The 11,913-nt window shown below is 45.4% G+C and overlaps 1 long non-coding RNA gene across 1 annotated transcript; it reads left to right on the plus strand.

Annotated features, from left to right (window-relative positions):
• Window positions 1-3,517: 3,517 nt before the first annotated feature.
• Window positions 3,518-5,082, plus strand: LOC112834724 (uncharacterized). Its single transcript, XR_003211012.1, has 2 exons — window positions 3,518-3,634; window positions 4,831-5,082. It is a non-coding gene; the product is annotated as an uncharacterized lncRNA (long non-coding RNA).
• Window positions 5,083-11,913: the final 6,831 nt, after the last annotated feature.

The raw sequence follows: 11,913 nt of genomic DNA on the forward strand, positions 1-11,913 counted from the left end.
AGACTCCCCGCTGAGCAGGGAGCCCAACGTGGGGCTCGATCCCAGGACCCTGGGATCATGACTTGAGCCCAAGGCAGACACCTAACAACTGAGCCACCCACGTGCCCTATGGAAAGAGGGCCTTTAAAGGGGTGGTTAGGGTAAATGGAGGCCACCAGCCTGGCGCTAACGCAGCAGGGCCCATGTCCTTGTAACAAGAGGAGGGGAGGACCCGGGAGAGCCGTGTCTGCAGGGCAGGGAGAGGTCTCAGGAGGAACCGGCCCAGGCCTGGAGCTCAGGCTTCCCACCTCCAGGACATCAGAGGGGCAGGTCTGTGGTTTAGGCCGCTGTCTGTGCTACGTTGTTGTGGCGGCCGAGCTGACTCATACAGACTGTAAAATAGTAATGTCCTTAATTTATCTGCTGCCCTCACCTTTCCTGCCTTATCTTTCAGATGCTTCCTCCATCCCCCGTGCAGAGAAGGCGTGCAGGCAAGGCAGTGCCGAGTCCTCTTGTGAACAATGGACGGGGTGCATGTTTACTCCTTCCTCAGGAGCCCCCAGGACACCCCTGTGAACGGTGAGGGCTGATGTGGTTTCAGCACAAACCTGTTCTCTCAGGCTTCGTGACTGGTGAGTGCTTACAGAGTGTGGTTATTATGTTCCAATGGAGATGTTGTAGCCTAAAAATAAAGCGATTTGTGCATTAGCAAACACGTTTGTCACCTTCATTTGTACCCAGTTGCAATGAGCCCCAAAGGAAATGTGAAAGTGAGTGAGACATTATCACGGTTATGACAAGTGGTCGGTGACCAGAGCTTTGGTTGGTCCTCAAACTCTTCTGAGAAACAGGGGAGGCCAGCATCATCCTTTCAATTTCATGGGCGTGGAATGGACTTGAGGAGGCCAAGGGCTTGCAAAGTCATGCAGGGAAGAGAGACAAACCCACACTTCCCTGTGCCAGGCACCAGGCCGGTTCTCACCCTCCGCCTGGAGGAGACAGCACACGTCACTCGTGTTCCAGCCAGGGTGAGTGAGTGAGTGGCTGGGCTGGTCCTGAAGGCCATCCACAGACAGGACATGCACATGGAGCGGGAGGGCCTTGTCAGAGAAGAGAGATGCATGCTGTCACCAGGTGCTGGCGAGCGGCTCCATCAGACGCCTGTGGGCAAGAAGCCAGGAGTGTGCTGGGGCGTTGGAACATGGTTCTTAGAAACAACGGGGAGAGGAAGGAGGCCCTGAGTGGTCGATGTGCACGGTGAGAGGAACCCAGGGCCGGTGGGTGGGCAGGATGGTGGTACCGTCAGTCAGGAAGTCCCAACGGGAGACCAGGGATGTGGTGGGAGCAGAGCTGGAGGAAGAAGTACTAGAATGATCCATGCTCCGAGCCACAGGAAACATGAAGTTGAATCAGATTCATTTTTAGCAGGTTTCTTAGCAATTATGCAGCTGTCATCACCACCACAGAAAGAATCAGTTACTTGAAGGGATCTTAGGTGAAAAGGCACAGAATAGTTTCAGGCCTTCATTACCACTGTGGATTTTTTTTAAGGAAGCTCTTTATCCTACAGTTAGAAAGCTTTCTTCCCCTCACCCCTGCTTCTGACTCCAAAGCCCCATCTGTGCTGATGGGAGTTATGAATGCTTTGTGCAGGGAGAATACACTGCATGAATAGGGACAGTAATTTTAGGGCTGACGGAGCGCAGAAGGCACTGAGATGACATTCTGCAGAAAGAAGCTCTGTACAATCCAAAAATTGGTCATGTCAGGCGGTGTTCAGAGTGAATATGCCAGAAATAGCCTGTTTTTAGTGCGATCAGCCATGACGTATCCCTTTTCTTAAAAGCTTAAAGAAATAGGCATGCACAGCCCCAAACCTTTCTCTCTGGTCCAATGTGCTTGTGCGCTGAGGGAGGCCCGTCCTTGGGTCTGGTCGCTGGTGAGCCTCATGCGCCCCGGGCATGCACTGAAGGAAGGCCGCTCTCCCTCCGTGTGACACCCGGGCCAGCCCAGCAGCGCGTCGTACTGGCCAGGACAGTGAGGCCCATGTACATGAGCTGTGATGGCCGCCCTCACCTTGGGGGAGAATCTGCGTCCACTTCTCCTCAGGGAAGACTTTCCCCGCCAACCTGGCCGCACACCCTCTGGAAGTGGGGCACCCGCTGCCATCTGGGTGCTTTCAGGGGCCCAGTGTATGTAGGATGAGTTGGGGCACAGATCCTCACCTCCTGTGGGGGACACAGAGACCCCTCGGCACCAGCGTCCCTCCTCCACCCCCTCCCCTGCCACACACGTCCTGTGTTACAGGTGAGTGTTCGAGACTTCGTCACAAAGATTATTGCCCCCAGTGGTCAAGGTCTCTGCTTACAGTGCTGTACAGAATGTCGCGTATTTGTGACGGATTTGTGGAGGGCATAGAGTTCACTTCCCCCTGCTTACAGGCTGAGCACCTGCTCGCTGTCCCTGAGCTGCTTTTCCTAGGTCAGGCCAATTCGAATGTCCTCAGCGCCCCACCCCCAACCGGAGTCAGAGCTGCTGCTTACGGGGCCTCTTGCTCCAGGACTGGTCCCACCTGAGTACTTCCTCGGAGGTCTGATTAAACCTCTGCCTTTCCCTTTCTGCAGGGAGCACCTCAGTAGGAGAGCCTCGTGTGTCTGGGTGTTGCATACGCCGGTGCTGGCTTAGAGTGGGGTTGCTAAATTTGCTTGTTCTTTTTCCAAGAAGACAGGGTTTGGGAAGCACGGTGCTAATGGGTGACGTGTGTCAGGAAAACCTAAGTACAACTGTCCCGCTGAAGTAGTGGGTGGTCCCCCCACCCCTGCTTCCTAATCAGACTTGACAACCGTAGGGACACCTGCTTCCTCTGCCTGTCCAGCCTCCCCTTGCTCTTCTCCAAAGCATGCACCTGGGGGACAGCTGAGCATGTACTTGGGATGGGGCTTCCCCTACCCCGTGTGTCTAGGGGAGGCAGAGAAGCTAGGTCTACCCTACAAGGGTTCTCCATTTCCTGACCACTGAGAGTGGTTCAAGATGGGCAGCTGAACCTAGCAAGACCAGTATGTGTTATATCCAAATTTGCTAAAATTATTGAGGGGAATCCCCTCTTTTTCTGAGGTCCTACATGCAAAGCATCATGAGAGCCCCAAGCTTCAGGGGGTCGTTGTTGCTGCCAAATGAAGAAAAGCAGCTTAGAAATGAGGCCTACCCACAGACAGCAGTCAAAGACGGGGACAAATTTCCAGATGATACTGAGCACCTGGATCCAGCAATTCCTGATGTTCACATCTGGACTTTTGGGTTTCAGCCTCTTGCAAGATAAGGTGTCCTGACCATTCCCTGATGGGTCTCCCTGTCAGAATAGAATCGCTTCAGCAGGAGTGTGCTAATGGCAGATGATACGCAGGGAGGAGAGAGTGGAGTCCCTGAACCAGGTGGGGTTCTGAATGACAGAGGAGCTGGCCGTGGGCATGGCCCCCTGGGCTCGGGGACCTCCAGGCCTGAGGCTTCCGTTCCTCTTCTGGTTTCGCCCCACGGACTGACCCTGTTTCAGCTGTGAGCGTGCGGAAGGTGCAGTTTCCAGAAGAGCAGCTGGTTTGTCTCCTGTTGCCTGTGACTGGCTGAAATTCGGTGCAGTACTGAACCTCGGCCCCAGCTGGTACCGTTCTGCAAAGCTGGGACGCCACCCAGACCTCACATGCACAGACATGCCTATGTGTGTGCGCCTATGTGTGTGTAATCATGTGTGTTCTAAATCTCCCTGTGTCTCTGTCTCTGTCTCCATCTCTGTCTCTCTATCTCCATGTCTCTCTATCTCTGTCTTTATCTCTCTAACTCTGTCTCTGTCTCTATGAAAGACAATTTCTTTTTTTAAGTTTCTTTTTTTTAAGTCATCTCTATACCCAGTGTGGGCCTTGAACTCACAACCCTGACATCAAGAGTACACGCTCCACCAACTGAGCTGGCCAGGCACCCCTGAAAGACAGTTTCTTGTTTCCTTTGGGCCGGTGGTTTGAGCCTTCCAAGTATGGGTCGGACGGCTCCCTCTGCCTGGTTCTGCCCACACTTTCATGTAACATGACAGAAAAGAAACAGCTATTTGCTCTGATGAATTCTCTTTGGCAAAATGAGAGACTTCTTAAAAATTGAAGCTGCCAGGGCTGATACCCGAGTGGAAAAACTTGCATTGCATGCTGTGGAAAGATTAGGAACTCTTCCAGAGGGATGGGAGAAAAGGGGGCCACCTTCACATGCCCACGTTCGAGAATGTTCTAGAGCACACAGGCGTGACAGGGGCTCCCGTGCGTAGGACGTGCTTTCTGGGTGCCTCCCAGGAAGGGTACCACAGTGATAGTACCACGGACTGAGCACAGCGGGGTTGTGTGGACGGGCGCGGCGTGGGAAGTCCAGCGGAGAAGGGCCTCCGGCGGGCAGAGCCGAGCGAGGGGCAGGAGGGGAGAGCTGGGGGCGAGGAGCCCCTCAGCAGCTGTGCTGGGCCAGGCTGTGTGCGCACCTGCACTAGGGAAGGGAATGGAGTGGGGTGGGCATGGAATTCGTTCCTTAGGGTCATCTGACAAGTAGGACCCATACTCAGCATCCGGCAAAGAGGAGGTGGAGAAGTTTCCAGTATCTTTCCCAGTTTCCTTCTGATTTCTGGTTCCAGCTGCACGGCGTATTTTACCTGGCAGGGATGTTTTTTCCTGATAAATCCTTTGTAGCAAACAGCACACAGGACATCACCCTGCACCCGAAATGAAGCAGAGTCCATTGCTGTAATGATAAAAAAACAGTGTATTCTGGATGGCTCGGGTGACACGGCTCAGTGTTGATGGCATTTGCCTTTCTGATTCCTAGAGGCAAGGGGTCAGGAAGCCTTCTTCACGGGCAGTAAGTCATTTCTCTCTGAAGCCACGTAATCCTAGAAATCAACAGTCTTGAGGGACTAAGGCAACTTCCCCACACGTCCAGTAACTCTCTGAGGCCCCAAAGAAAAGCCTGCCTGCGTCCAGGAAGATTCGCGCTGCCGAGGCCTTGGTGGGGGGGACCCACAGACACGAGTCCCAGGGAGTTAAGTGGCAGGCTTCTTTGAATAAACTTGTCAATCAAGACAGATGTGGACCGTTGACCTTTTGATCTAGGAATTTTAGTTTTTAGGAAAGTACACTAAGGGAATAATTAGAAGCACAAATATTCACATCCGAAGATATTTGTAACAGTGTTATCTATAAGGGGAAAATTATTGAACACATCTGAGTTCAAAAGGATGAATCAGTTAAATGTATATAAATGCAATGAAATGTTACTTAGTCATTAAAATTGTTTCAAAAAAGTCATTGCTCCTGGAGGAATGTTAAGTGGAAGGGCTATTGTGAATAATGCTGCAATGAACGTGGGCGTACAGGTATCCTTCCAGGTAGGGATCTCATTTCCTCTGGATAAATAACGAAAAGACGGATTGCTAGACCACACAGAAGTTCTGTATTTAGTTGTTTGAGGAACCCCCACACTGTTCTACAGAGTGGGTTCACCAGCCTGCATTCCCACCAACAGTGTAGGAGGGTTCCCCTTTCTCCGCATCCCTGCCAACACCTGTTGTTTCTTGTATTTTTGATAATAGCCATTCTGACAGGTTTGAGGTGGTATGGGTTTTTTTTTTATTGTTTTGTTAATCACCATACATTACATCATTAGTTTTTGATGTAGTGTTCCATGATTCATTGTTTGTGCATAACACCCAGTGCCCCATGCAGAACGTGCCCTCTTTAATACCCATCACCAGGCTAACCCATCCCCCACACCCCTCCCCTCTAGAACCCTCGGTTTGTTTTTCAGAGTCCATCGTCTCTCATGGTTCGTCTCCCCCTCCAACTTACTCCCCTTCATTCTTCTCCTCCTGCTATCTTCTTCTTTTTCTTTTTTCTTAACATATGTTGCATTATTTGTTTCAGAGGTACAGATCTGTGATTCAACAGTCTTGCACAATTCACAGCGCTCACCATAGCACATACCCTACCCAATGTCTATCACCCAGCCACCCCATTCCCCCCCACATCCCCACCACTCCAGCAACACTCAGTTTGTTTCCTGAGATTAAGAATTCCTCATATCAGTGAGGTCATATGATACATGTCTTTCTCTGATTGACTTACTTCACTCAGCATAACACCCTCCAGTTCCATCCACGTCATTGCAAATGGCAAGATCTCATTCCTTTTGATGGCTGCATAATATTCCATTGTGTATATATACCACTTCTTCTTTATCCATTCATCTGTCGATGGACATCTTGGCTCTTTCCACAGTTTGGCTATTGTGGACATTGCTGCTATAAACATTGGGGTGCACGTAACCCTTCGGATCCCTACATTTGTATCTTTGTGGTAAATACCCAGTAGTGCAATTGCTGGATCATATGGTAGCTCTATTTTCAACTGTTCGAGGAACCTCCATACTGTTTTCCAGAGTGGTTGTACCGGCTTGCATTCCCACCAATAGGGTAGGAGGGTTCCCCTTTCTCCACATCCCCGCCAACATCTGTCGTTTCCTGATTTGTTAATTTTAGCCATTCTGACTGGTGTGAGGTGGTATCTCATTGAGGTTTTGATTTGGATTTCCCTGATGCCAAGTGATGCTGAGCACTTTTTCATGTGTCTGTTGGCCATTTGGATGTCTTCTTTGGAAAAATGTCTGTTCATGTCTTCTGCCCATTTCTTGATTGGATTATTTGTTCTTTGGGTGTTGAGTTTGATAAGTTCTTTATAGATTTTGGATACTAGCCCTTTATCTGATACGTCATTTGCAAATATTTTCTCCCATTCTGTCGGTTGTCTTTTGGTTTTGTGGACTGTTTCTTTTGCACAGCAAAAGCTTTTTATCTTGATGAAATCCCAATAGTTCATTTTTGCCCTTGCTTCCCGTGCCTTTGGCGATGTTTCTAGGAAGAAATTGCTGCGGCTGAGGTCGAAGAGGTTGCTGCCTGTGTTCTCCTTTAGGATTTTGATGGACTCCCGTCTCACGTTTAGGTCTTTCAACCATTTGGAGTCTATTTTTGTGTGTGGTGTAAGGAAATGGTCCAGTTTCATTCTTCTGCATGTGGCTGTCCAATTTTCCCAACACCATTTGTTGAAGAGACTGTCTTTTTGCCATTGGACGTTCTTTCCTGCTTTGTCAAAGATGAGTTGGCCATAGAGTTGAGGGTCCATTTCTGGGCTCTCGATTCTGTTCCATTGATCTATGTGTCTGTTTTTGTGCCAGTACCATACTGTCTTGATGATGACAGCTTTGTAATAGAGCTGGAAGTCTGGAATTGTGATGCCGCCAGCTTTGCTTTTCTTTTTCAATATTCCTCTGGCTCTTCGGAGTATCTTCTGGTTCCATACAAATTTCAGGATTATTTTTTCCATTTCTCTAAAAAAAGTGGATGGTATTTTGATGGGGATTGCATTGGATGTGTAGATTCCTCTAGGTAGCATTGACATCTTCACAATGTTGGTTCTTCCAGTCCATGAGCATGGAACGTTTTTCCATTTCTTTGTGTCTTCTTCAATTTCTTTCCTGAGTATTTTATAGTTTTCTGAGTACAGATCCTTTGCCTCTTTGGTTAGATTTATTGCTAGGTATCTTATGGTTTTGGGTGCAATTGTAAATGGGATCGACTCCTTGATTTGTCTCTCTTCTGTCTTGATGTTGGTGTATAGGAATGCCACTGGTTTCTGTGCATTGATTTTATATCCTGCCACTTGACTGAATTCCTGTATGAATTCTAGCAGTTTTGGGGTGGAGTCTTTTAGGTTTTCCACATACAGTATCATATCATCTGCAAAGAGTGAGCGTTTGACTTCCTCTTTGCCAATTTGGATGCCTTTGATTTCTTTTTGTTGTCTGATTGCTGTGGCTAGGACTTCTAGTACTATGTTGAATAGCAGTGTTGATAGTGGACATCCCTGCCGCATTCCTGACCTTAGGGGGAAAGCTCTCAGCTTTTCCCCATTGAGAATGATATTTGCTATAGGTTTGTCATAGATGGCTTTTATGATATTGAGGTATGTACCCTCTAACCCTATACTCTGAGGAGTTTTGATCAAGAAAGGATGCTGTACTTTGTCAAATGCTTTTTCTGCATCTATTGAGAGGATCATATGATTCTTGTTCTTTCTTTTGTTAATGTATTGTATCACGTTGATTGATTTGTTGATGTTGAACCTACCTTGCAACCCAGGGATAAATCCCACTTAGTCATCGTGAATAATCCTTTTAATGTACTGTTGGATCCTATTGGCTAGTATTTTGGTGAGAATTTTTGCATCCATGTTCATCAAGGACATTGGTCTGTAATTCTCTTTTTTGATGGGGTCTTTGTCTGGTTTTGGAATCAAGGTAATGGTGGCCTCATAAAATAAGTTTGGAAGTTTTCCTTCCATTTCTATTTTTTTGGAACAGTTTCAGGAGAAACTGTTAAGGTGTTAATTCTTCTTTAAATGTCTGATAGAATTCCCCTGGGAAGCCATCTGGCCCTGGGCTTTTGTTTGTTGGGAGTTTTTTGATGACTGCTTCAATTTCCTTAGTGGTTATAGGTCTGTTCAGGTTTTCTATTTCTTCCTGGTTCAATTTTGGTAGTTGATACATCTCTAGGAATGCACCCATTTCTTCCAGGTTATCTAATTTGCTGGCCTACAGTTGCTCAGAATATGTTCTTATAATTGTTTGTATTTCTTTGCACCAGGTTGTGATCTCTCCCCGTTCATTCATGATTTTGTTGATTTGGGTCATTTCTCTTTTCCTTTTGATAAGTCTGGCCAGGGGTTTATCAATCTTGTTAATTCTTTCAAAGAACCGGCTCCTAGTTTCATTGATCTGTTCTCCTATTCTTTTGGTCTCTAGTTCATTGATTTCTGCTCTGATCATTATTATTTCTCTTCTCCTGCTGGGTTTAGGCTTTATTTGCTGTTCTTTCTCTAGCTCCTTTAGGTGTAGGGTTAGGTTGTGTATTTGAGACCTTTCTTGTTTCTTGAGAAAGGCTTGTATTGCTATATACTTTCCTCTCAGGACTGCCTTTGCTGCATCCCACAGATTTTGAACAGTTGTGTTTTCATTTTCACTGGTTTCCACGAATTTTTTTAATTCTTCTTTAATTTCCTGGTTGACCCATTCATTCTTTAGTAGGATGCTCTTTAGCCTCCATGTATTTGAGTTCTTTCTGACTTTCCTCTTGTGATTGAGTTCTAGTTTCAAAGCATTGTGGTCTGAAAATATGCAGGGAAGAATTCCGATCTTTTGGTACCGGTTGAGACCTGATTTGTGACCTAGGATGTGATCAATTCTGGAGAATGTTCCATGGGCACTAGAGAAGAATGTGTATTCCATTGCTTTGGGATGGAATATTCTGAATATGTCTGTGAAGTCCATTTGGTCCAGTGTGTCATTTAAAGTCTTTATTTCCTTGTTGATCTTTTGCTTAGATCATCTGTCCATTTTAGTCGGGGGGGTGTTAAAGTCCCCCACTATTATTGTATTGTTGTCAATGTGTTTCTTTGCCTTTGTTATTAATTGCCTTATATAATTGGCTGCTCCCGTCTTAGGGGCATAGATATTTACAATTGTTAGATCTTCTTGTTGGATAGACCCTTTAAGTAGGATATAGTGTCCTTCTTCATCTCTTATTACAGTCTTTGTTTTAAAATCTAATTTGTCTGATATAAGGATTGCCACCCCAGCTTTCTTTTGGTGCCCATTAGCATGGTAAATAGTTTTCCACACCCTCACTTTCAATGTGGGGGTGTCTTTGGGTCTAAAATGAGTCTCTTGCAGACAGCAAATCGATGGGTCTTGTTTTTTAATCCAATTTGATAGCCTGTGTCTTTTGATTGGGGCATTTAGCTCATTTACATTCAGGGTAACTATTGAAAGGTATGAATTTAGTGCCATTGTATTGCCTGTAAGGTGACTGTTACTGTATATTGTCTGTGTTCCTTTCTGATCTATGCTGCTTTTAGGCTCTCTCTTTGCTTAGAGAACCCCTTTCAATATTTCTTGGAGGGCTGGTTTCATGTTTGCAAATTCCTTTAGTTTTTGTTTGTCCTGGAAGATTTTTTTTTTAAAGATTTTATTTATTTATTTGACAGAAAGACACAGCGAGAGAGAGAACACAAGCAAGGGGAGTGGCAGAGGGAGGGGGAGAAGCAGGCCTCCCACAGAGCAGGGAGCCCGATGCAGGGCTCGATCCCAGGACCCTGGGATCATGACCGGAGCCGAAGGCAGACCCCCAACCATCTGAGCCACCCAGGCGCCCCTGTCCTGGAAGATTTTTATCTCTCCTTCTATTTTCAATGAGAGCCTAGCTGGATATAGTATTCTTGGCTGCATATTTTTCTCATTTAGTGCTCTGAAGATATCATGCCTGTCCTTTCTTGCCTGCCAGGTCTCTGTGGATAGGTCTGTTGCCAATCTAATGTTTCTGTCATTGTAGGTTACATATGTCTTCTCCCGCGCTGCTTTCAGGATTTTCTCTTTGTCTCTGAGACTCGTAAGTTTTACTATTAGATGTCAGGGTGTTGACCTATTTTTATTGATTTTGAGAGGGGTTCTCTGTGCCTCCTGGATTTTGATACCTGTTTCCTTCCCCACATTAGGGAAGTTCTCTGCTATAATTTGCTCCAATATACCTTCTGCCCCTCTCTCTCTTTCTTCTTCTTCTGGGATCCCAATTATTCTAATGTTGTTTCATCTTATGGTATCGCTTATCTCTTGAATTCTGCCCTCATGATCCAGTAGGTGTTTATCTCTCTTTTTCTCAGCTTCTTTGTTTTCCATCATTTGGTCTTCTATATCGCTAGTTCTCTCTTCTGCCTCATTTATCCTAGCAGTTAGTACCCCCATTTTTTTATTGCACCTCATTAATAGCCTTTTTGATTTCGACTTGGTTAGATTTTAGTTCTTTTATTTCTCCAGGAAGGGTTTCTCTAATAACTTCCACGCTTTTTTCAAGCCCAGCTAGTATCTTTAAAGTCATGATTCTGAACTCTAGGTCCGACATCGTACTAATGTCTGTATTGACTAGGTCCCAGGCTGACGGTACTACCTCTTGTTCTTTTTGCTGAGGTGATTTTTTTTTTTTTGTCTTGTCATTTTGTCCAGAGGAGAAGAGATGAATGAGAGAACAAAATGCTAACAGGTTAACAACGTCCCCAGCAAATATACTGTATACAAATCAGAAAAGACCTGAAACCAGGGGAAAAGAAAGGGAAAGAAAGAAAAAAGAAAGAGAAAAGAAAGGAAAACAAAAAGATAAAAACAAAAACAGAACGATACAAAAAAACAGGATATGATCAAATATGATCAGGCTAGTGCATAGATCAGTGCCACACACTAGATTCTGGGCGTATTTTGGTCTGTTAGAAAAAAGTGCCTCCTAAAATTTTAAAGGAAGAAAGACTTATATATGTACAAAATAAGAGTTGATACAATGCAGGGATGGAAGATGACTGTAAAGCTGAAAAGTATAAAAGATTTTATAAAAGGAATTGATAAGATAAGAAGTTGTTTGAAAAAAGAAAGAAGATTTAAAAAAAAAAAGAAAAAAAAAGGAGAGAATGTGATCAGGCAGGAGACTAGAACAAAGCCATACACTAGTGATTTAGGGTATATTTTGATCTGTTAGAAGAAACTGTATCTCAAAATTTTAAAGAGAGAACAACTTATATGTATATGCCAAAAATAAGGGTAACTACTATGAAGGGATAAAATATGACTCTAAAACTGAAAAATAAAAAATGTTTCTTTTAGAAAAGGGATTGATAAAATATTGGTTGAAAAAGGGAAAAAGAAAAATAAAAAAAACAGTTAAAAAATTACCTTTGAACAACTAATGAATCATGGTAAAAAAAAAAAGCCATGAATTCTATGTGCAGTATTCCCCTAGCGCTGGAGTTCTCCCGTTCT

The sequence above is a fragment of the Callorhinus ursinus genome, unplaced genomic scaffold (genome assembly GCF_003265705.2).
Source record: "Callorhinus ursinus isolate GAN/ISIS: 27379988/994484 unplaced genomic scaffold, GSC_fseal_2.0 scaffold17, whole genome shotgun sequence".
In the NCBI taxonomy this organism is placed as follows: Eukaryota; Metazoa; Chordata; class Mammalia; order Carnivora; family Otariidae; genus Callorhinus; species Callorhinus ursinus.